General features: G+C 45.5%; 1 protein-coding gene across 2 annotated transcripts in view; it reads left to right on the forward strand.

Moving 5' to 3' along the window:
• SLC39A11 (solute carrier family 39 member 11) overlaps nucleotides 1-25,480 on the forward strand; it is a 2,376,444-nt gene that overhangs the window by 562,250 nt on the left and 1,788,714 nt on the right. The gene's annotated exons all lie outside the window — the stretch shown is intronic.

Consider the following 25,480-nt stretch of genomic DNA (forward strand, 5'->3'; position numbering starts at 1 on the left):
CCAATCCGTTCCCTTACGTTCCTTCATGTGCCTTACGAAATTCCTTTGTTTTCGTTGGCGAATAGGTTACATTTTCTCTCCTTTTGCTTTTTTGGTCACGCCCTGGAGACTAGCTCTGTTACATGGATCACTTCACTATCTGCCATATATGGCACTACTTTTTCTTTTGCCTTGACTTTTGGCTTTCTAAACATGCTCCGCTGAGGGCTGCAAATCATGTTATTATCTTGTTTTCCACTGTCTTTGGTTTCACAAGTGCTTTTTCAGCTGGAGGCTATGTTGTTTTTCAACCTATAAAATCTTTGGTTTCATTAGTTCAAATGTTCAAACCTTAAATAATACACTTACTTAACAAAAGTATACTTTAAGAAGATGACCGACAGTTGGATCAGCCTATTTATAATGTGCTTTTGACAGCGTGATTATTTGGATACGATTAAAGAGGTAAACATGCTGTTATTGCTTCATTTTATGAAAATGGAAGCAGCTTTAAGTTGCGCACTTTCAACTTTGGATGTTTTCTTTTACGTTTCAGTCGTTATTGGGATACAATTAAAGAGGTAAACATGCTGTTATTGCTCCATTTTATGAAAATGGAAGCAGCTTTAAGTTGCACACTTTCACCTTTTGAAGTTTTCTTTTACGTTTCAGTCGTTATTGAGATACTATTATACAATTAAAGAGGTAAAATGCTGTTATTGCTCCATTTGATGAAAATGGAAGCAACTTTAAGTTGCGTACTTTCAACTTTTGATGCTGTCTTTTAGGTTTTAAACATTGGTGAAATAAAACCAATATCAAGGGTTGCCTCCTCGTGCTCTCCAAATGCAGCATGTAATGTAGGGTTACTTAACAATACATCCTGCACGTAGACAGTGCAACACCACCTCAGCATCAGTGCAGCAAAACGTCAGCACCAGTGTGTGTCACTCAGCACCACTTCAGCAGCACCACCTGAGCATCACTGAGCAGCACCTAAGCACCACCACAAAACCAGCACAGCATCACTCAGCCTCAGTGCAGCACCACCTCAGCCCACCACCTCAATACAGACACAGTACCACCGCTGCAACAGCGCAACACTACCTCACTTCCTGCACAGCACTCCCTCAGTATCAGTGCAGTACCACTACATCAGCCTCAGAATGGCACCAGCACAGTATCACTCAGCACCACCACAATATCACTCAGGACCAGAACAGCATCACTCAGCACCATCACAGCAACACTCAGCACCACCTCAGTATCACTTAGCACCACCTCTGCACAAGCACACAACCACCTTAGGATCACTAAGCACCACCTTAGCACAGGCACAGCATCAGTGTGGGGAACATCCTTTACAACGCAACCGCTGCAACGCGGTTGCTTTACGACGCAGCTTTAACAACGAAAGTCGTTACAACGACTTTCGCTGGAGGGCGCTCTAGGATAGGGGATAGTTTAATTTACTATCCAACACCTTCCCTACTATCCACGGGGACTGGTGTTGGAATAGTAAATTAAACTATTCACTATCAGCGCCCCCCCCAACGCAAGTTGTTGTAACGACTTGCGTTGTTAAAACTGCGTCGTAAAGGTTAGTGCAGAACCACCTCAGAGCCAGTGCAGCATCACCTCAGCCCAGCACAGCAGCAACTCAGCATCACTAAGCACAAACTGAGCACCACCTCAGCATCACCCCAGTGTTACTCAGCACCACCATAGCACAACTTCCGCACAAGCACACCACCACCTTAGCACCGCCTCAGTATCACTCAGCACCACCTCAGCAATAGCACAGCACCACCTCAACATCAGCAAAGCACCACTGCAGCATCAGCGCAGTACCACCTGAGCACCACCTCAGCATTAGCACAGCATCAGTACCACCTCAGCATCAGCCCAGCTGACCTCAGCATCAGCGCAGCACCACCTCAGCATCAGCGCAGCACCACCTCAGCCCCAGTGCAACCCCACTTCAGCCCCAGTGCAGCCCCACTTCAGCAGCAATTCAGCACCAGCGCAGCACCACTTCAGCATCAGTGCAGCACCACTTTAGCATCAGCACAGCATCACCTCAGCAGAGCACCAACTCATCATAGCTCAGAACCACTTCAGCAGAGCACCAACTCATCACCAGCTCAGCACTACCTTATCACCAGTGCAGCAATACCACCACCTCAGCATGACTCCGCACAGCATCACTCACCACCACCTCAACACCAGTTCAGCATCACTCAACATCACCACAGCTCCAGCTCAGCATCAGCACAGCACGACCTCCACATCAGTGCATTACCAACAGCGCAACACTAACTTAGCACTAGTACAGCCCCACCACATCACCACAGCTCTAGCACAGCATCAACACAGCACCACCTCCACATTAGTGCACCACCAACAGCGCAGCACCTACTTAGCACTGGCACAGCCCCACCACACCAGCGCAGCACCAGTGCAGCACCACCTCAGCAGCAACTCCGTGCCAATGCAGTAACACTTCAGCATTAGCGCACCCCACGTCCGCACCAGCGCAGCATCCCCTTCGCAGCACCACCTGAGCTCCAGCACAGCACCACCTGAGCCCCACCTCCGCATTAGCACAGCACCAGATCAGCACTACCTTCAGCAGCAACTCAGTACCACTTCATTAGCACAGCACAACCTCAGCACCAATGCAGCATCACCTCAGCACCAGCGCAGAATCATCTCAGCACCACCGCATCACCTCAGCACTAACTGAGCACCAACATAGCACAACCTGAACATCACTTAGCATCACTCAGCACCACCTTTGCACAAGCACATCATCTCAGCACCACGTCAGTATCACTCCGCAACAGTGCAGCACCACCTCAGCATCAGGGCAGCACCACCTCCACATAAGCCCAGCGCAATCTCAGCATAGCACCACCTCCTCATCAGTGCAATATCACCAGTGAAGCACCACCTCCGCACCAGTGCAGCACCACCTCAACATCAGCACAGCACCACCACCAGTGCAGCCCCACTTTGGCAACAGCACAGCCCCACCCCAGCAGCAGTTCAGCACCACTTCAGCATCAGCGCAGCACCACCTCAGCACCGCACCACCTCGTCAGTGCACCATCTCAGCACCACCTCAACATCAGCAGAGCACCATCTCTCAGCACCACCTCAACATCAGCAGAGCACCATCTCAGCACAGCACTACCTCATCACAGCACTACCAACAGCGCAGCCCCACCTCAGCAGCAGTTCAAGCACCAACACAGCATCACTTCTGCATCAGCGCAGCACCACCTCAGCACAGATCTAATTCTGCACCACCAGAGCAGAACCACCACCTCTGCATTGCTCAGCACCACCTCTGCATTGCTTAGCACCACCTCTGCATCGCTCAGCAGCATCACTGCATCACTTTGCACCACCTGAGTACCACCTCTGCACAAGCACATCAACATCTCAGCACCACGTCAGTATCAATCAGCACCACCTCAGCACAGTATCAGCGCAGCACCCCCTCAGCACCACCTCAGCATCAGCACAGCACAATCTCAGCATCAGCACCACCTCCTCATTAGTGCAACATCAGCAGTGAAGCACCACCTAAACTGCGCAGCACCATCTCAGCACAGCACCACCAGTGCAGCTCCACCTCTGCACCAGCGCAGCCCCACCTCACCACCACCAAACCTCAGCAGTAGTTCAGCACCAATGCAGCAGCAGTTCAGCATCAACGCAGCACCACTTCAGCATCAGCACAGCACGTCTTAGTGTGAGCACAGCACCACCTCCGCATCAGTGCACCACCACCACCAGTGCTGCCCCACCTCAGCATTAATTCAGCACTAACGCAGCACCACTTTAGCATCACCTCACCACCAACTCAGCACCACCTGAGCACCAGTGCACCACCTGCGCATCACCCAGCACCACCTGTGCATTGCTCAGCACCACCTGTGCATTACTCAGCACCACCTGCGCATTACTTGGCACCCCCTGCGCATCACTTGGCACCACCTGCGCATCACTTGGCACCACCTGCGCATCACTCGGCACCACCTGCGCATCACTCGGCACCACCTGCGCATCACTCGGCACCACCTGCGCATCACTCGGCGCCACCTGCGCATCACTCGGCGCCACCCGCGCATCACTCGGCGCCACCCGCGCATCACTCGGCACCACCCGCGCATCACTCGGCACCACCCGCGCATCACTCGGCACCACCCGCGCATCACTCGGCACCACCCGCGCATCACTCGGCACCACCCGCGCATCACTCGGCACCACCCGCGCATCACTCGGCACCACCCGCGCATCACTCGGCACCACCCGCGCATCACTCGGCACCACCCGCGCATCACTCGGCACCACCCGCGCATCACTCGGCACCACCCGTGCATCACTCTGCACCACCCGCGCATCACTCTGCACCACCCGCGCATCACTCTGCACCACCCGCGCATCACTCTGCACCACCCGCGCATCACTCTGCACCACCCGCGCATCACTCTGCACCACCTCCGCATCACTCTGCACCACCTCCGCATCACTCGGCATCACCTCCACACCAGCACACCACCACCTCAGCACCACCAGAGCACGAGTGCACCAACACCACCACCTCAACATGACTCAGCACCTCAGCATCACTCGGCACCACCTCAGTTTCTCCTAAGCGTCACCCAGCACCAGCACACCACCACCACTGCACCACCTGAGTATCATTCAGCATCACCTTCGTAGCAGCACACCATCACTTCAGCATCACTCAGCACCATCTCAGTCTGCCCACAGAATCTGACATCTGTTGATGTTGTGTTCTTCCGCTGCTCTTGTTGTAATACAGGTACTTTTTCCAAACCTTCACTCTCCTATTGTTTATCTCACCCCTCCCCCCCCTCCACCCCCCCCAATCCCAACCCCTCCTCATAAACAAAAAATCATTAGAACAGGCAGGAAGAAGTTGCCATCACTTCAAGGACAAAATAACCAGAAAACATTTTTTATGTTAATTGTTTTTTCTAATGTTCTTCTTGGTTATATATAAGGTAACAGAAATGCTTATAACACTTTTTTATTGCAACTTTACGTCGGACTGCACAGCAGCCACAATCTCTACAACATAGCTTAAAGACAGACATTGGCAAAAGGTAAAGTACTCTCAACGCTAGAAGGTGAGTAACAAGTACTTTATTAGCATAAATACACCAGCCACATGAAAACACCTCCAACTCGAAGTGGATCCTAACAGCAACTGTCAAGGAGCGGAGAGGACATTCCAAACCAGAATGTAGAATGCAAACTTGACAACTGCACAAGCCACACTTACCAACACCACACAAAGCCAATAGCTCTGGCTAAACGCTTATAAGGTCCCAAAGACGAGACCTATTGGTTATGCCAACACTGGTTTAAGGATTTATCTGTCCCAGGCAAGGCTTATTTCAACTGTTTTTGTGTGACCATTTGATTATTATTTGGCATCATGCAGCGTTGAATTAGCAGGAACAGGTAATAATATTGGAAGTTGTTCAGAACTCTGACCCCCAAAGTATACATTGCCAGGGCTAGATTGCCCATTTCTTTTATGGACAGTACCCCGGAGTGCTACGGCCATTGGAGGCCGCTTTGGAGACACCATGCCGCTGGCGTCTGTCACTTTCCCTAGCTTCCCAGCTAACTGACTGGCTGTAGCAAGCACCGTGCATTTTCCTGGTGAGGGGGAAGGGCGGAGTCTGGTTTTAGAGCAGAGGGGCCACCTGTGACAGGAGCAGTGTTTACCATCAGGGGATGGTCCGACTTAATTGCCAGGGCTGGTTTGCGTTCTCAGTCCAGCCGTGGGCACAGGGAGGCTTCTAGGGAGAGGGAGATAGACAAACAGAGCGAGAGAGAGGACCAAGAATGATAGAGACCGAGAAAGAGAAAAGGAGAGAGCATGGATGGATGAAAAAAGAAATGGGGTTTGGGTGCGGGTAGAGAGCTGTAATGTTTTGAGTTTTTTGCCAGGGCTGCTGTTGCTTCCACTTCAGCAACTTGTCCAGGGTCCCTAAGATTGCACTGTAGATTTATTTTATGGTGTATTTATATCCCCTTCCATTGCTTGTATGTCTTTGTGCATACTATCTCAGGCTGATCTTATAGAATTTACCCACCTGACTATGAAGATCCCCTCAAGTTAGGAGGCTCACCTGTGAAGAGCGTAGTCAGGCAGAAGGCAGAGTTGAGAAGGTCAAAACATCATGGCAGATAGAGTAAAAAAAACATCAGTTTCCAGCATCATTCTACCAGCTTTGTTCCCCCATCTTTAAAGTCCAGCAAACTCAACATTCTTCTAAAAAAAAGAAAAAATCTGCAACTAACATAAAAATGTATTGACCCATGGTTAGGTGTAAGGAGCGCAGCCAAGATGCAGCTCCCTTGACGTTGTGGAACCTACGGCTTAGGAAAAAGGTTTTGTAGTACTTCGATTTTCCGGCTGTTTTTAATCCTGCTCTTTATTTCAGTTAAGTACCGTGGATTAGAATGAAGTGGTATCACCAAGAGCCGCAGTCAAATTCATTGAGGCTTAAAAGATGTGTAGGGCAATGTGGACAAGCTGCTTCTTCCAGGAAAGTAGGAACGATGTGGAGCTGCTAAATGCCCCAGGTGGCCTTCAAGAAAATGTGCTTAAAGCTGAGACTCCTGGCTTGGTTTATAGTTAGGCTGTGGGGGGTTAGGTTTAAACCTATAATAACTGATAAAACCCCACTGAAAGAAAAATAGCCCTCACCTGTGAAAACATATAAACACTGAAAAAGCACCTGGACATCCACAAACTAAATGCCATTCTAAGAAAGGAAAAAGAGAGTGAAAGTCATTTTTTTCTTCCTGAAGGGGTCAATACAATGTAACTTTGTTATACAAGTAGCAGTAAGAAAGACTGGCTAACATTATTCTGCTTGAGTTTTGTTCTTTAGGGATGCCACTAAAATATTGTTTCTTCTTCCTTTTACTTTTTCAGTTTTGTGGCCTTTGGTCTAAAGATGCAGGGTTTAGTTTCATGTTTTAGGTCTAATTTAATTATTTTATAAACTATAGAGAATCAGGAAATATCAAACTCATATTTTATATTTTGGCTGCATTTGATTCTTTCACCGATAGGTACAATGGCTGGTTTCATAAAAATCTTTCCTAATATGTGTCATCACATTTGCCCACAGAGAATGGGTAAAAACCCTTAATGCATCAGACCATAGTTTCTAGTGAGTCAGTATTGATAGTAGGTGAATTGCCAACACCTCAGGCTTTAAACATTCAATGCTAGGTATAGTGACAAGTATATATATCACCAAGCTTCTGGGATACTGGTGAAAACATGACCCAGACTTTTGGAAAACATGGAACGCAGTGTCACTTGTAATGCTCTGCAAAAAAGGTTCTTTCCAAGTTCAACAAAGATTGGAGTGATATTGTTTGTATTTGCAGTGATTCAGCTGCGTACATAAAAAAGTTGTGTGATGACCTGTCAAAATTGATACCCGAGCTGAAGTGATTCCCTGTAGTAGATCCTTGCCACTTATTAGATGGTATGCTGAAAGCATCTTTACTATCTTAAGAGTTAATGAGGGATGCTATTGACTTTTTAGTCCATTCTGGTGCACTGATTTCTAATGCACAGGAACTAAATCGCAAATATTTATCATTTCGTGCTTTATGTGGCATCAAAGGAAGAGTCATCCCAGCTGTGTCCCTTAGCTGATGGTTCTCAGCCCAATGGGCTAAGATTGCTGAGAGGGCCTTTTCAAGGAAGTTTACATGGGAAGGAAAGAGCGAGCGCACATGACCCAAAGACTCACTGAAGAAGTATTGTATGGTGTACTACAATAAGATTAATTTGCAAAAATCTATTTGGGTCTCATATGCACTATAAGTACACTGTCTATATACCATGTTCTTTCAGTGCAGAAAGCAAGCAATAATAAAAGCAAAACGTTCCATAAACACCGGAAAAACACTTTTTCTGTTGTTTTTAGTGCGCGAAAATGTGTAACCACTGATAACCACTGTTTTTTAAGATATTGAAAACACTGAAAAACCCCCACCAGAATTTACCAAAAATAGAAACTGAAAACAGGAAAGCCTATTTATAGTGAATCTTTAATCAAATATCCTAGGGTTGGAGTGCATTTAATTTGCCATCTGGTTGGTGATTTTAAAAAGCATCATCCAGTTGAACGGAGTGGTATGAAGTTGTGAAGTAAGTAAAAGCTAATGGCAAAATGTTAATTAGAGCACATTTTCTGATTTGCCGCATATGTTTGGATTGCCCTCCAGCTCCGTGAAACCAGAAACCATCGTCACCCCTTCTCGCTGTATGAGAATCACTTATTAGTTTACTTGAATAAGTAAGGTAATATCCAAATCTCCCACTGAGTAACGAGCACCCTCAACTCACATGACTGTGATCTCACGAGCAAGGAGGTCCTTTGTTGTGCCATTCGGCATTAGTTGTGTGTTTGTGATGCGCGTTTTGTATTTGAAATACGTCTATTTTTATTCATTTATTTATAAGCTGACATAATTAGCAGTATGTTAAATTACGAATTGTGGAACTTGATACAATTAATGAATGTAAGAGGTATGCCCAGTGAATCGAGGCCTTTGCTTGTCTGAAGATCATACAAAGAGGCCTCAGATCATCTTGGAATGCAAGGCCTTTTCTCAAAGGTTTTGTTTTGAAACTTAAGATGATATCCCAGAGCAGGTCTCCTCTGAGCAAGTAATTGATACATTTCAAGTAGAAAACTGCTCCAGATCGACAAACGGTTGGTCAAGATGTGGTCTAAGTCTCAAACCATATACTGTTCTTATTACCCCACTATAGTAAATACTGCCTGTGAAAAAGTCAACTTTCACAGAGGCAATGCAAGTACTGTCCTGTGTTATATTTGGGCTGTAGAAAGGGACGTAGAGTTTCTCGTTTCAATCTTGAAGTCGAGGTGGTGAAGGAAAATGTTGCCTCGCTTTTACTACTAGAGGTGATTTTAAGTTCACTTTTTAGGTTTATATCAGGAAAATAGATCGCTGATTTTGGGCAGTAAGTTGATGATGGTTTTATGTATACCTGTAACAAAGGGAAGGGGGGGCCTATTCCTCTTGTTTTCACCACTAATTTTTCTGTCCTTTCCTACTTACTTTTCTTCCACTCTCAAAGTACACAAGTAGGGGCTAGCTATGTAAACACCAATGTATAAACGACTACTACTCATCTAGGCTAACCCTGTACCAACGGTTGTGATTGTATTCTTTATAAAAATAATATATATTTTTTTTTTAAAGAAAGTGGAACCAAAGAAACTCCTTTCCTTTATTTTCAAAACCCCACTCTCCTTAGAGTGGCTGTGTTTTTTTGTCCAATTACCAGCATCTGTCATATACAAAGGGGCCAAATGACTCTTGATTATTGCCCTTCTCCATTATGCGAGGAGCGTGGGTGGACAATGTTTATAAACTGTACTTGATTTCACAATCCCTTTCAGGGATTTTCAGAAGGAGTTCTGCCTGGCAGGGTCAGCTGTCACAGTTTAAGGGTAAACAAGGTAGAAGTAGCTACCTATGTATGGACGTGAGTCATTGCTTCCTGATAGCACAAAGGGCAGAAATTAGACTACTGAATGCAAGCAAATAATTGGCTTCTAAATAGACAAGTGCTTAAATTCCAACAGAAATTAAACCGATTGACGGTAAACCAGCGGCACAAAGAACAAACAGGAGCTTCACAGTAATTGAGCCAGAACTTCAGGTAAGCGACCTCTTGTACAAGAGCGCTAATATCCATCCACATACAAGAGTGCGACTGTGCTTAGGAAGTGAAGGTCTAAGTCACTGTTTAAGGTGAGGTGGAACAACGGCACATTACATGCGGTAAATAATGCAAAGCACCTAAAGTTGATACCTTTGATTAATGTAGCCATGGTCAAAGTGGTAACTGGCAAACACCGGTCTCATCAGCCCAAAACGTAGATCCCCAAAGGTATGTATTATCATGGATGATCATTCACACTTAGTCCTTCTCGTTTATTCGGACATTGCCACTAATTGTGGCAATTCCATAGAGCTGACCATGTGTCATAATGCAGAGCAGTGGACTGAAGAGGAAGCAGTGGTAGATAGAGCTTTTATCATAGCAGCACAGAATATAAGCAAAAAATAATGTGATTCGTTGCTTATACTGTCCCGCAAATTATCATTTTTAAAGTGTTGCCTAAGCAACTCCATCAGCAATGAAATCACTCCAGTTAACTGCCATATAGATATTGTCAAGCAGGATACCTGCGAATTATATTTTATATCAGTGTTGCCAGGCTCCGATGTGGCATGTGCAGAGTCAAGAGTCTGCAATAAAAAATAGACGCTCCTCACCCAGCCTCGTGTCTGGGTCTGCAGTTCTTGGTCTCTGTGCAGAGTGACTTTAGTGAGGGAATGTTTATATATTGCACACAAGGCAGACTGAATTGCCTCTACGGGTTTGGGAGAACTGAAATAAGTCTTTGGGTGACTTTTCTGAAAATAAGCATTAGGTTTAAGGAGCTGTCCTCGTGAGATTCTGAAAGTGGCCATTGGGTAGCTCAGGCCAGGTCTGTTAGGTCGTCAGCTGTCTATCAGATAGTATAGCTGGTCCTCGCACACAGATGGCCTTTCACGACCCGTGGCATGCCATCAGACAACCACTAGAGGCCCTTTAAGCACTTAGATACACTCTACAGACCATTGTTCTGCTTTTAGACATCTCAGGGAACAAACAATTATCTCCATCTCACCTCAGTTTACCTTTCCAGCCTTCGGAGATCTTCATTGTCTCACAGACCTTAAGGAACAATCACCTTTCAGACACCCACATTCAGTCATTATAACAATCAACCATTCAGTCATGATAAAAATCAACAAAACATCACCTTCATGCACCCACCACTGATCATTAGAAACCACTGGCAGGTCCTCAGAGACCCTGACCTGGTCCCAAAACACCCTCCATCTCTCTTCAGATGCACCCAGCCCACTCTCATACATTGCAGGAGCTCACTCTGAGGCTCGTCAGCCGATTCTCAAAGAGACCCTCATGAGGCCTTCATTCACCTCCAGCCAGCCCTCTCATCTGTCACACCTTCTGGCCCACGTAGATCAGCCAAACATCAGACACCTCAAGTTGATCCTTTGACAACCTTCCTGCTGGTCCTCATGCACCCTTCGATGTGGTGACGACATCCCAATTGCTCGTCAGTTACTACCAAAACCAGTTATAAAGTCTGGTACTACTCTTATATTTTAACCCGCCCTATTTTCTTTCCATCGTACAGTTCCTTTACACTGACCTCTTCACTTCCATAATATCTAGTTTTTTCTTGGTGTGCTGATTGTCCATTTCTTCCTCTCAAATATTCCATTTCACTCTGTTTTTGTGTTCTTTCCACAGTCTTTCTAGTAATTTGCTTACCAGGAGAGGTGTCTGATATGAACTCTGGAGTTGCATATGATGTATTGCCTCCATCAGTCGCAGTACTCCCCTCGCCTTGTGGATGAGACGGTTTCTGGTTCATCTTGGAGGATCTGGAATTCAGTGCACTTGTGCTTCTGGGTGGCTTTGCTCCATGCACAGGCAGACCGACAGACAGACACACTTGCACTCTTTCTCCACCCTCCCTTTCCTCCATTCCACTTCTCCCACTACCCTTTCTCTTCCTCTTCCACTACCCTTTCTCTTCCTCTTCCCTATTCTACCTTTCTCTTTTCCCCTTTCCCTTATTCACTGCTCCCTCCCTTCTCATCCTTCCACTGCAGGAATATCATATGAATACAGAAAACTTATGCAGATGTGACTAACCCAGCTACAAACTTATCTTAGGCTTTGATTTGACTTACTCTGCCCAAGCCCCCAAGCCTAGCAGAGGCATGAGCCTAACAGGGACAGTAACATACTGATGGATAAATACACATGTAAAGTGCTCTTTATAGTTTAGGTAGCTTCGAGGTGCAGGAACAAACCCCAGAGCTCAGAGCCCAGTTCGCTTCTGGTGATAACTGTCTTTTTCTGTAAATATATATCGGAATTACTTGATGTCGATTCCTAAAAATTGAATAAAGAAACATAGCAATAAAATTCGAAGTGTACCCTTATTAACAGTTGTGACAAGCGTAGTACCAATGCTGGCTTGCATAAAATGCAGAAGTTGTCATGTTTTTTTTTAGATTACAGTACATATTGCACAAATGATACACTGCCAATTAGAGCCCGTTGCTTGGTTATTCATTAATGGGTTGCTGTGTCTTATCTGAGGTTGTAGTCTTATTCTGACGTGTGGGACAGACTTGACCGGCTCCTAAGCTGCAGGGGTACTGCTGCAGCGCACTCTTTACTGGATCAGAGATGTCCTTCCAAAATCCTCTTTGGTCCAGCTAAAGTCCAGTCGCCACAGAACTACTGGTCACCGGGCACGACAAACCCAATGGTTTCCTTCTTTTGGCGAAAACAATCCTTCTGGGCGACCAAACTCCATACTGATCACTCTCCTGGGTCCAGCATACTGGCTTGGTTTTCTGGGCTTCACTGCAATGAGGAGCGGTGATCCGGGCTACCAACGTGCCCAGACAGGCTTCTTCAGCTTTTGTGGCCCTATGCTGCAAACAGGAAGTCAGCCAACTGACTCTTGGAGTCTGTGCTTCTGGATGGGCCCAGGGGACAAAGTTTCCATGAGCAGGCACAATCATTTCCTTCTCTAGCTCAAGGAGCATTAGGTGCAGTCCAACTTTAGTGCAGCCTCTTCTTTTCACATTCCAGGGTCAACTGGACAGTCTTTCTTTGGTCCTGTTCTTCAGTTAAAGCAGGATCTGATTTCTGTTTCCTTTGTATGCCCAGAAAGTGCCCTTAGGGGAGGTCTTGGTCACAACCCAATGGGCATGGACTCCTGCCTGATGATAACTTCCTGTGAAGTGTCTCATCTATCTATCCCAGAGTGCTCTATTCTGCCCACTCCCAAATGTTGGGATCCTTCGCCTCTTCCCTTGATGTGTGAAGCTTGGTAGCCCACCCTACTATTGTAAAACAGTTTGGTCAGTGATACCCCCCCCGCCCCTCCCTCACTGTTCCTGAAGCCAACCTGTCTTCCTAGACAAACGAGAAGCCCCTCTCGAGTGTGGTTACTATTTTCTCTTCAAAGGTGTCTTTCCCTTTGAAGCTCACTTTTTGGGACAATCCTCTTTGGCTTCTTGCCAGGAGGAGGTAATACCTTCTCCAGCAACAGACCTTTATTTTTATTTGGCCTGCGAGTCATTGACATGTCTCCCTAAGCAGGCAGAAGTCTGCCTCGTGGCAACCTTAGCAAATGGCCACAGGAATACAGGCAACAGAGTGGTAACTTTCTAAAAGTTGCATTTGGCAACAAGTTACATTAATTTCGACTTGCGCATCAAGTCAATACTCATGTAATGAGTTGTTTGACACCCTAAAGTACCACGTTTGGTAGTCCTCTTTCTAATATGCTGCACCCTGCCTTAGGACTCAATAGACCTGCTGTATGGCTGACTTACTCACATTAAATAGGGAGTTTGAGGCTTTGCCATTTATTGAAATATCTTGGTCAAGTTAGCAGTTTAAAACTGGCGTTCTAGTCTGCAGTGGCAGACTGGGAGTCGTATTTTACCTTGTCCCAATCAGGGTGGCTCAGCAGATGCTGCAGTCCCGGAGAGTACACTCTTACCTACAGGCCATGGGTACTCCTGGTACCATGTGCTAGAGACTTAAAAGTAAGCTGGGTTATGCACATTTGGTATAGACCAATCCAACATACACATTTCAGGGTCAGGGCACTGATACTGAGGTCTGGTTAGCAGGCCTCCGTGTACATTGAATCGTAAAACCAGTAGCATCAGTCCAAAACTTTGGGGGGGGGGGGGGGGGGACTATATAAAAATAGGCAATTCCTTTCAAATTCCAACTGCTGGGGTGGGGTGGGCGGACTGTTGCGCAACTAGTTAGCATAGAGGAGTCTCGTTTGTTATCGGAATTAACCAGACAAGAGACAAGACCGCTCCACCAGCTAAGAGCGGCCATTCAACACCACCCACAGAATCGAGAAAGAGCTAGCAATCTGTCCAGGCCGTGTACCGTTTTTCATGCTGAGTCAATCTGAACCTCAAGCTCCAGCATAGTTTATGGTTGGAACTACAATAGTATCTGATCATCTTCGAACCTCAGAATTTTGTTCTCGATGAATGAAAACATTCTTGGCAAATGCTTTTGCTTTTCATGTGCCGCTCCAAGACTTTCACCTCTAGTGTCACAGTACGAATGCCCCTGGCAGGTCCCTCTTAAACATGACCCCAGTTCGGAAAAGCAACACAATTGAACCAGAGTCCTATTCCATTATTCCTACCTGAAGTATTCAAGCGGCACGCCTGCTTTGAACACTCTAATTTACTCAATCAAGCGCATCAAGGGGGAGCTGAGTCGGTATGGGACAGGCGGTAGCTCATCTCGCAACTGACTACCAGCTCAATCCCAAGATCCAACTACGAGCTTTTCATCTGAAGAAACTATGATATATGCTATTGCATTAGGAGGTACCATAGTTGCTGGAACCAGACTGGTCTTCCAATGGATCCACGTTAAATGAGTTAAAGTGTAGTCGTTCCAATTAAAGGACCTTGCCAGAGTCTTCTATTGTTATTTTCTGTCACAGCCTCCCCAAGTCGAGAGTGGGTAATTGGCGCTCCTGCTACCTTTCTTGGATGTTCTAGCTGTTTCTCAGGATCCCTCTCTGGGATCGAACCTTGATTCCATGTTACCCATGTTCACCATGAAAGTACCATTGAAAATTGGTAGGGCAGGCATTCAAATGATTCGTCACTGTCACAGGAATGTGCGATCAGCTCGAGGTTATCTAGAGTCACCAAAGTAGCCAGGCGAGCTCAGATTGGTCTTGGTCTGATAAATGCACGCATCCTAGGAGGTCAGCGCTCGTCAGAATTTATTAGCTCTAGAATTTTCACAGTTATCCAAGTAACAGATGGAATTATCAACTGAACCATTGCTGACTTAATGAGCCATTTGCATTTTCACTGTACCGGCTATGTGTACCTACAAGTACATGGTTTAATCTTTGAGACAAGCATATGCTACTTGCAGGATTAAACAGGTAGCTGCACCTTCTTGTCAGGAAGATGAGGGAGCCGTGTTACTGTTCCAGACCGACCATCACACCCGTGTCGAGGCCTCTTAACCTGGCCAAGCAAGGGAATCTCCCCAGGCCCATGGGACCCCGTCCAGGGTTCTTTGCGACAGGCCTGATGATGGAGCCCAGGATGAGGGCTCCCACCCCAGTGTGTACCGGAGCTTTGGCTTGGGCCTGGTCAGAGCTTCTGAAGCCAGCCATACCGGGGAAGCCTCCCCGGGAGCGTAGGACCCCATTTACACCCTTTATGACATGGCAAGCCGGAGAATGGAGGTCCTGGGGGGGCTGCCACCACATGGCCAGCCTGAGCTCTGACATGAGGCTCTGTCAGAAGTTCTCCATCCAGCAAGGCTCCAAGGGACCCTGCCTTGGGCACTTTGCAACACACAGGGCTGGAGAAGGGAGCCCAGGGCCATGGTGGGCCTGTAGACCCGGGTCTGTGGTTCACTAACCCTGCTGAGTCCTGTCCCATATGCTTTGTGGCTGCGAAGCTCTGACCAGGGATATGGTCAGGTGTTTAAGTCCAAGTATGCCCAACTGACCAGAGTATGGCTCTCTGGCTGGACTGTCCCCTATGCAGGGCGCCCTACCCCGGACACTTTGTGGATCAGAGGGCCCACGAATGGAGCCTGGGCTTTCCCAGACCTCTGACTGAGAATCCGGTCAATGCCCGGCAGAATGGCATTTCGGCTGATAGAAAAGCTGTGAGCAGGTTTGGATTCAGCTTTTCAAAGAAGCTCCTGCCGGGTGGGAGCACACATACCTTTCCCTTTCCCTGTCTGTGCTCCTCCGAGGAGAAAAACTTCTGTGTCCGGTGGTGGGCTATCTGGGAATCAGTCATTGAGCCTGCCTCAGGGCCTGGGGTCCCCGGGGCACTAATAGGCTCATGGAGGAGGGTTGAGGCCCTCTCCACTTTTTTAAAGAATTGCAAGGATTGTTTAAAAAAAATCTTGCCCGCTGGATTGCGGCAAAGTTCCATGTTTTTTTTTTTTACATTTTGGGCCTAGAGGGTGTTGCTCTGGCACCAATCTACAAGGACCAGGGGTGTTAGGGCATCCCTACTCTGCTCCCCTTTTGTTTTTCATATAACACACTAAGTCCCCAACTGCTGTAATGGCTGCCAGCAACATTTATTCTCATGTTGCAGGCAGCCAATCAGAGCGCTCGCTCCCGCAGAGCGAGCTAGCCTAAGAAAAAAATGAGAACACTTCAGATATACAAATATTTTTTTAGCTTACTTTCTCAGAAATTACCAAATGGATTTACACCAAATCACAAAAAGCATACTTTCTGTACCAATGTCTAGCTTCCTGACAAATTTGGTGTAATTCCGTTCAGTAGTTTTTGCAGTAGTTCTTTTCAGAACGTTTTCTCTGCCCTCACTTTACAGATTGCCCTGACACTTTCCCTGAAGAAACTAGTAAGAAAAGAGCATATGTTTAAAAAGTATCCTCAAAATTTGTCAAATGGTGCCAAAGTTTGTAGCAAAACAAAAAAGGCATTTCCAAAAGGCTCTCATAACTAGAACTAAACTTGACCCTTTAACTGGTCTCAATATGTGTGATCCTGGTAAATATTTCATTTTATAGAGCCTCTTTTTTTATTATCACATTTGAGAGCACCTTCAAATATGAGTTCAGCATTTCTGCTGTACAAAAAAAACACTCTTTTGTTTGACTAATTAAATGTTTGTTCCATGTATAATTTGAATCTAGCCCACATATAGTGTACACATGATCCCTGATTTGCCTCTTATTTTCTCTAATAGCAGTGCCATTAGGGCAGGGGAAGGTGTTTCTGGGTTCATATTTTTAAACTCAATTTTAATAAGTATTGGGCCATATGTAGAGAATTTAGGGATTGTGATTCTTTGTGAACTGCAACTATGAAATTGTGAATCGTAATGTACTAAAACCTAGAAGTTGAACAATTATTTCTATTTAAACAGACATTGTAGTCCGCTGACCCAAGCAGACCACAATCTCTGTGATGGCTGCAATTCCTAATGGGGCCGCAATAGACTTACCTCATAAATATAAAGGTAGGTCACAGTTTGTGACCCATTAGTACAACAGTTTCCTTCTTCCAGATTGAGTACCAGAGCAGTACTGTTTCCAGCTTAATTATCTCTGTGATATAAGGCAAACACAGCTCACTATGACATATTGTGTTGGGGAAGGAACGCAGTAATGCGAAGAGCTTTTTGATGAATGCACACTCAATTTGCTGAATCTCACCAACTTCTGCCATACCCCAAACAGCAGCCCCATAGTTAGATGTTGAAACAGATCTCGCTGCATAAATGCTCAAGATCTCAGGGATAGGTTTCGACCAAAGTTTTTTGTAAAATTGAACGTAGCCTATATAGTTTTTTCTAACCTCAAAGCCCTGTTCATAACCATGTTTATCCAGGAGAAATTGGTTACAAAAAAAAATATTTGTATCAACATTCACAAAGAGCAAGAGGTCTGTCCACTAGGGAACCCTCCCTATTTGTGAATGGTTACCACCACCCTTGAGGAGTAGGTGAAAAATTAATGTTTTGCGACCGTAATTTGGTCGCAGAACATTCATACATATGACTGCAAATCGGTATTAGGAAGGGATGCCCTAAAACACCCCTTCCAAACACCGATTCGCAAACTGAAATTGCGATTCAAAAACAGGTTACCAAATCGTAATTTGGCTTTTGAAAATTTTAAAAATCATTTTTTTTCCAGTCGTAAACAATCTGATTCTGCCACTTGGACCGTTTACGACCTCAAAAAAGGTTTTGTACATATGGCCCTTATTACTAAAGCATGATGTGGTAACTATGTCATTTACAAAGAGTTTTAACACCAACATGTAGTTTTACTTCAAAAAGTATATAGTCTGTAAACAATAATCTGTGAAAATTGGGTTTCAGCAAACATATTTATCATTTGCACATCACCAAGTAAATTGTTCTGATCTGTTTCCATCATAGTAAAATACGTTTATATTACACAGACTTACAAAAAATGGGCTTTCAAGTTACTGAAATACATTTTGAAATAGTTCTACTATTCAGTTATTGGCTGTTTAAATGTTGTGTGTTACAGATAAACCTGACACTCTAAAGGCTTTTATTTCGCACTCTTGGTACAGCACAACAAACAGTTCATTTTACCAAAAACTGGAACTCTGCAGTCAGAAAAAGAAAAGTAATTATAAGAAGAGTTAATCTGACTTCTGACCTCTGTCTCTGAACACAGAGCAAATGTGACAAGTTAAAAACAAGTTTTAAAGGCATCCTGATGGCTCTTTCACTTTGAGTGAACAGAACACCTGTTCTTTATCAGCTCGCCAGAAAGGTCAGATAGGCCCATGTGACATAGGGTAACTATCACTCAAACCCTGCAGAGCAGTTTTCTTTTCAATAATTTGAGTGCTAATGTTGCAGTAATTATCAATGATGTTACAGAAGATGTCATGACTGATGTAGTATGTGGGGTAATTAGCAGTACATGGCAAGGGCACGAGTTATAGTAAACCTAGGGTACGAGTTATAGTTTCTTGAGATAGGCGTGATGATGATGCACTGTAACGTTTGCCTGTATCACCAGGCATACGTTTGCCTACAAAATTCTTTCTTTACTGATCCAAGACTGCAGATTTAAAAAAAAACATTTTATTTGTGTGAAAATGTGTGAGGAATGCAGAGTGACCTAGCATGAAATGGCAGCTACTAGGACCTCCAAAATATAAAACATATAATTTAAAGGACTTGGTGTAGGGGAGCAATGCAGGAGAGTGTGAGAGTGGGGGGATGTAAGTAGTGGGAAATGGATAATAAATGGGGGATAAGGGAGCAACAGAGGCATGCAAACGCACTTTTTGGAGTTAGTAACGTCCCGGCAGAAAGTGGCCACTGCCGGACTCTCAAAAAAATCAATTAAATGAAAGCACTTTATTTAAAGAAGAGCAAGGAATTTGGGGGGCAAAGGAGGATCAGGTGAGAAGCACTTGGGGGTTGAATAAAGGAGGAGCATCAGGAATCGGGTATTTGGTAGCGGGGAAGCAGCACAGGAGAAAGAGCAAGAAAACACATGACCTTCCATGGAGTGCTTAATGAAAATGAAAAAATGGTTCCCTAAACATGAGCTGGGGAAGGATACAAGTCAGCCAGGAAAATGAATGAAGAAAAGGAAATATTCCATGGGAGGGACAAAAACCAGAGGAGGAAGGCAAGCCATTGAATAAGAAACACGCAAATAAGAGTGACAGTAAAGCAACCAATGGCAAGTAGTGGGCGCGCTCCAATCCCATTGTAGGTTTTTGGCAGGGTCCACGACTCTTTTGGCAAATCTCTTCTGTTGGCGTGGCATAAAATCAGCAGAACAAGACCGAATCCAATGCAAAGAGAAAAGGGAATATGTAAACAATAGCTGTTTAAATTAATCTTTAGAAGAGAGCAAACGAAGGAGTGTTAGCTGGATAAAAGATAAAGTAAAGTAAAGTCCACATTTGTAAAGCGCACAATCACCCGTAAGGGTCTCTAGGCGCTGGGGGCCGTCGGGAAGATTAAGCGAGCTATTGCCCAGAGTCACATGGTGCTGGGCTAACCTGCCACCGGAGCCGGGGATCGAACCGTGGTCCCCAGATTCCAGCGTCAGTCGCCCCGGCCGCGGCGCCACACCTCTCCCCTGAGGTATTAGAATATAAATGAAAATAATTGTGTGATGTAGGAGTAAAGAATTAAAATTGAAAAAGAATAGTGAAGAAAACACAGTTTGTGCACTGTGTAGTTGAGCCGCCCCTGCCCGCATTTCGCTTTTGGCTGCATTTCTGTCTGTGCCGTCAGCTGCCAGCGGCAGCAGAACATGGATGACACATCTCAGAGGGAACGTGGGCTCAGAAGGGATGACAGAAGTCAGCTTGGTCATTCTTCTTTACGTTTTCATCGTTTTGAAGGCATGATCTTTTTGTCAGAAGTAATTTTTTCCCTTTTCTTTGACTTTTGAAAGCAGCATCTCATTCCAAGAGTGGAGGATTTTGCTTTTCCTTTCTTCGTAAGTTTTTTTTTTTTTTTGCAAAAGGCATCACTGTGACAGCCCTGAACATTCTAGTTTTCTGTTTAAATCCAGGTATGTGTTATGGTAATCGTTGCCCTGTCAGTTTCCAAGCACTCCCAGTTTGCCGTGTGGATCAGCGGCGAGTTGTTTAGTCCCCGTCATAGGTATGCTGTGTTCTGAGGATTGAAACAAGAAACAATTCCCAACAGGTATCAATAGAAGTCAGTTAAATACTGTATGCAATCAGCATTACAAAAGGCAGGAAAAAACCAAGGAGTCTCAAAGACGTTTTTTTAGAAGCTTATTATTCAGCAATTGTGCAGGGTCTTTCACATGGCTAAATACAGTTAAACAGCACTGTGTCGAGCAAATCATGTGACAACCAGGAGGGCACTTGGTGAATGGTGATATGTACAATAAGTGAAAGTGCAAGTGCTAAAGTGAGCAGCGTGAACGACGCATAGTGACAGAGAATATGTACAGTGATGGCTCCACAATTTCAAGTTGCAATTACTTTAAAGCAAAATTCAATAGATTTTTTGGAGCACAAAACGTAAAATGCGCCAACAAATAATGCTGCAGTGTCGACGGCGTTTCGATCCCCGTGAGTCTGGATCGTCATCAGGACAAGGTTGTCGATGAGGGCAGTGCAGGGCACACACACGGCGGTTGCGTGAAAACTGTACTCCGGGCTGGGTCTACGGAGGGGCAGGCTGATCGTAGATTCGGGTAATCAGCATGGGGGGTGCCTTTAGCAATTTAGGGCTGGAGAGGGCGATGAATGCTCTCCTTGTGCGGCAAGCTGAGGATTGACCTGAATTCTCAACTTCATGAATTTGATTCTGCTTTATGGACCTTTTCAACTTCATGAATTTGATTCTGCTGTATGGACCTTTTCAACTTCATGAATTTGATTCTGATGTATGGATCTTTTCAACTTCATGAATGTAATTTTGATGTATGGACCTTTTCAAGTCTTGAGGGATTCTGTATACCCAACAATACTTCTCCTTTCATCCCAATGCCGATGGCACCCAACTCTACCTCAGATTGACATCATCCGACAACATCAAACCCCTCGCCCTTCTGTAATAGCTCCCAAAACATGGATTTTTACTGTGCATCAAAAACTCATTCTGTCCAAGGCATGCTTGTGCAGGTTAGTGGCAACCCTCTTGAACCACAGATCCGTGATAGGCTGCAACATACTTCTCTTCCTGCAATACCAGGAGTATCCCATATCCGTTCGTTCCCACCACGTCTCACCCACCTTTCATTTAAAGCATGTGTAATGTAAAAACCTGCACATGCAACAAAATGAGCCTCGAGCACAGAATCTAACCCGTGATCTGCCACACCATTATCAAGAACGTTGTCCTGTTCTCCTTGATGGTGAAAACACTGTGCTGACAGGCCTCCTGGACACATCCTGTAAGCCTGGGTTGTAACTCAGACCAAAGGAAATGCCGCCACATCACCACTACACTTAACTCGTTTAGCCACTCTTTGTAGCTCGTATCAAAGTCAGATTCTACTCAGTGATATACACGGCCTTGCACTAAAAACATATTACTTCACTGTCAAGCTCCATTTCTTTGGAAGCCATGCAGAAGACTCCTTTCTTCGTTTATGAGGTGAGAAAGCCATAAGGCGCAAAATTTACTCAAAAACAGTAATGCCTCCCCGCACTTCAATGAGCTCCTACGTCACCACAGCTCTCCCTTTCTCCACATAATGCAGGGCATTATCAGAAAAACAGATCTCTTCTCTGTAATATGGCACTCTCCAACTGACTATCCCTTGCTTCTCTCTCTCCATCTCCCCCTCCCACCCACCTCCCTCCCCCTCCCCCTCTCTCTTCTCCCTCCCTCTTCCTTTGGGTGTAATGTACCTATCTACCCACAAAACTACGAGAAGGACCTTATGGGCCACAAAAATATATGTGCATACGGTGCTGAGGTAAAAACTCTGTCCTTGTCACTCCTTACCCTCTGCTAAGGCCTAAAAATATTTAATAATACCCATGGTGAAAGGTCAGATAGGCCGGTCTTAAAAGCCTATCAAGCAATGGTCCCCCCACAATTTTTGTATGGAGCCGAGGTTATTTATCTCAGTGGTAAGACCTCCTGGGATAGAGAGGAGGGAAATATATTAAAAAGCTTATTCGCACTGCCAAAAATCCTCTATGGTGCAGGCAGCACGACTGGAGCTGGGAATAACATCCTGGGCTATAACAGCTTGTATGAGCCTTGTACGCTTCTGGCAGCGGTTGGGAGTTGGGGAAATCGCTAAAATCTCCCAATGGGCTAAGGAGGAAATCACCATTAGTGAGCTTCCCTGGGCAAAAGAGGTGAGAGCCTCAGTAAGCAAGGCTTATGGGGTGTTAGATTTGAAGGTATGCTTGCCGCAAGACCCCATAATAATTGGGAAAAAAGAATTAAAGATTCAAGGGGTCAATATGTCCCGTAGTTATGATCGGGACTACCTTGCTCAAAAGACCTCGGTAGCACACATGAAAGTGGCGTGGGAGAGCAGCCAACACTTCCCCTACGTGGATCGGCTACCCAGCCACAATCTGAGGCAAGAAGTCTTGAAAATGCGAATTGGCATAAACCCAGGTTATGCGAATAACGGGGTTCGAAACCTAATGATAGGATGTAATGCGAAATGCACTTGCACTTTAGGAACCACCTGCGATATTTTACACATTTTATTAGATTGTACGAGATTTTTAGACTTTCTAAAGGAGTTTTTATGTCCGATTTTCAAAAAATATAAGATTACGCGCAGAATGCAAGCTGCTACTCTGTTGGTGGAAATGGAGAATTCAGATATAGCCTGTGCGTGGGGGAAATATATGAATAAAGTTAAGTTGTTCCTCAAATGCGCAGAAGAACATGTATAGTGCAGCCCTTATCTTTGAATAAAGGTAGAGACACCAAGGTATAACAGTAGTAAAAATTGCATTCTGAAGAAGTCATGTATAGGCAAAGTTTTTATTTTTTTATTTTAGCGATTTTAACAAATAAATGTTATAATACTCCGTTTTAAAAGGAACAAGAGAAGTTAAACTACATGTATCTTGAGGTGTAATTGTGGTTTTAATATTATCATGTTATGCTGCTGCTCTTTCTCTTTGCTGAATATTGTAATGTTTTGTTGCTGTTCTCTCTCTTATCACGGAATGTGGGAAATGTACTTTAAGTTTTAACAAATCAAATAAAGTTTTGTTTGACTGACTGACTCTGCTAATGCTATGCAAAGAGATCATAACTGCTGGTTTATGCATGCAGCTCTCAATCTGGTTGTAGATTGGCCAATCTGGGACTTTTTTTTGTGAGGTGCTTGGAGTTCGATGATCTGAGGGGTGCAAACAATGATATCACTGCTCAAATTCATGTTTATGCACAGAGTGTGGCACAGACACAGCCTGGTGAAGTGCATTAGTGAGATCGATTCGGGTATATGGCCTCACGCGGTATCTTCAGAAGACGCACACCATTTGCAGTCCTTGGCCAACTACTAGGGAGCAGTATGTTGAGTCTATTGACAAGAGGCTGTCAAGCAACAAAAGAACAACACACAGGAGTACCGCATGAAGTCTACCTGGGAGCAACCGAAGAGCAGCCCTTTGAAGGCACTGTTACGAATTCACTAGACTGTATGGCGTTCACTTAGGATCGAACAGAGCAGGAAGCCATTGGCGGCATTGTTAAACCACCAAAGGAGTGCTGTGTGTATGTATACAGTATTCCGAAAGTTTGAACACTAACGCAAGAGGCTACAGAGCTCTGTACAGGGTCAAAGACAAAATAAAGTAAACAAGTGATAGGAGAGGCAGATGGGTTGTGGACAGCCAATTCTTTGTGATTTAGGGCCCAATTACGATGGCGGGCGGCACCGTAACTGCAAACGGGCCCGACCGCCAGAGTTGCGGCAGCCCCGCTAGGCCCATTAGGATGCGACTGCCACCCTGGCAGTCGCTTCCCGCATATTTTACATTGCGGCGGGCGGTGCTGTTAGAAGCACCCGCCACAATGTAAAATATGCATGTTGTGCAGTGGCATGCACAATGGGACAGGCACCGCGTGGTGACTGCCACCTTGTGTATGCCTTCAAGGCACCGCCACCATATTGTCTGCCTTTTCCACCCGACCGGCAATCCGCGCGGCAGACGAGCTTTCAGTCTGCTGCGGTACCCCCGCCATAGTAATATGGCGGGGGGTAAATTGTGCCGGGATGTCGTGCTGATCGCCACCGCCGGCCGGGCGGTAGTTCTCTTTAAAGTGGGTGCCTGAGTGGCCTTTCTGGAGGCAGATGGGCGGAGGTGTCACTCCCTTTCTCTCGCTGGGCCGCCCATTAATGTATGCTGATTGAGTGGGGGCAGGGGACCTGAACAGAAAGCTCACTTGCAGTCATGTGTGGATCAGCAGTGTGAACTAATCCATGCACTTTTTTTTTATCTAAGTGAAGTTAAGAAAACTTGCCCCCCTCCTCCCTTTCTTTTCATAAAACTTCGCCGAAGCAGTGTTTTGCGGAAAGGCAATCCGCAAATGTGGGCCCGGGCCGATTTTAGGTCCCAATCCAACCCTGGTAAGAGGTGCTGGTCATGAGGGTTTCATAAATGATGTAACTGGTTTTGAGAATGGTGCGTAACGGGAAGGGAAGCCAGTGAAGTTCCATCCAGGCTGAATAATGTAATCCTATTTATTCAAGCTTTTGAAGAAACCTTCTATGGCTTGTAGAATGCTGTTAAGTGGGACGAATGTGGAGTCTGGGAGGCCATGGAGTAGAGCGCTACCACCATGAGGATGCGATGGCTTGCCAGATCTATGGCTTCAAGCTTCTTCGATCAAGCAGCATTTACGATATTTATTGCACAGACGTTCCCTGTTCCCATGCCATCCAGAATGTAGAGATTGCCGTGGTCTCTTGTACTTGGATGTGTCACCACGCATGCACAGTCCTACGGAATGACACTGGTGCAATTTTCTTCTTTTTGTAAAAATGTTTATTTACCGATCCAACACCACTCAGATCAGTAGATGAAACAAGTGCATTGATATTCACGGAAAAACGCATCTTTTGGAAGGCAGAGCTGCCCGGCATTAAAAGAAAAAGTCAAATTAAAACTTTTATTTCAAGAACCACATGTGTAGGGGAGTAATTAAGGAATTGGTGAGAAGCAGGTTGGGGGCGGGTGAAAGGCATGCAATGGTGGGCGGGTATTTGTGTGGTGGATAAGCAGCACGCGAAGGAGAGCAGGAA

The sequence above is a fragment of the Lissotriton helveticus genome, chromosome 7 (assembly GCF_964261635.1).
Source record: "Lissotriton helveticus chromosome 7, aLisHel1.1, whole genome shotgun sequence".
Classification (NCBI taxonomy): domain Eukaryota; kingdom Metazoa; phylum Chordata; class Amphibia; order Caudata; family Salamandridae; genus Lissotriton; species Lissotriton helveticus.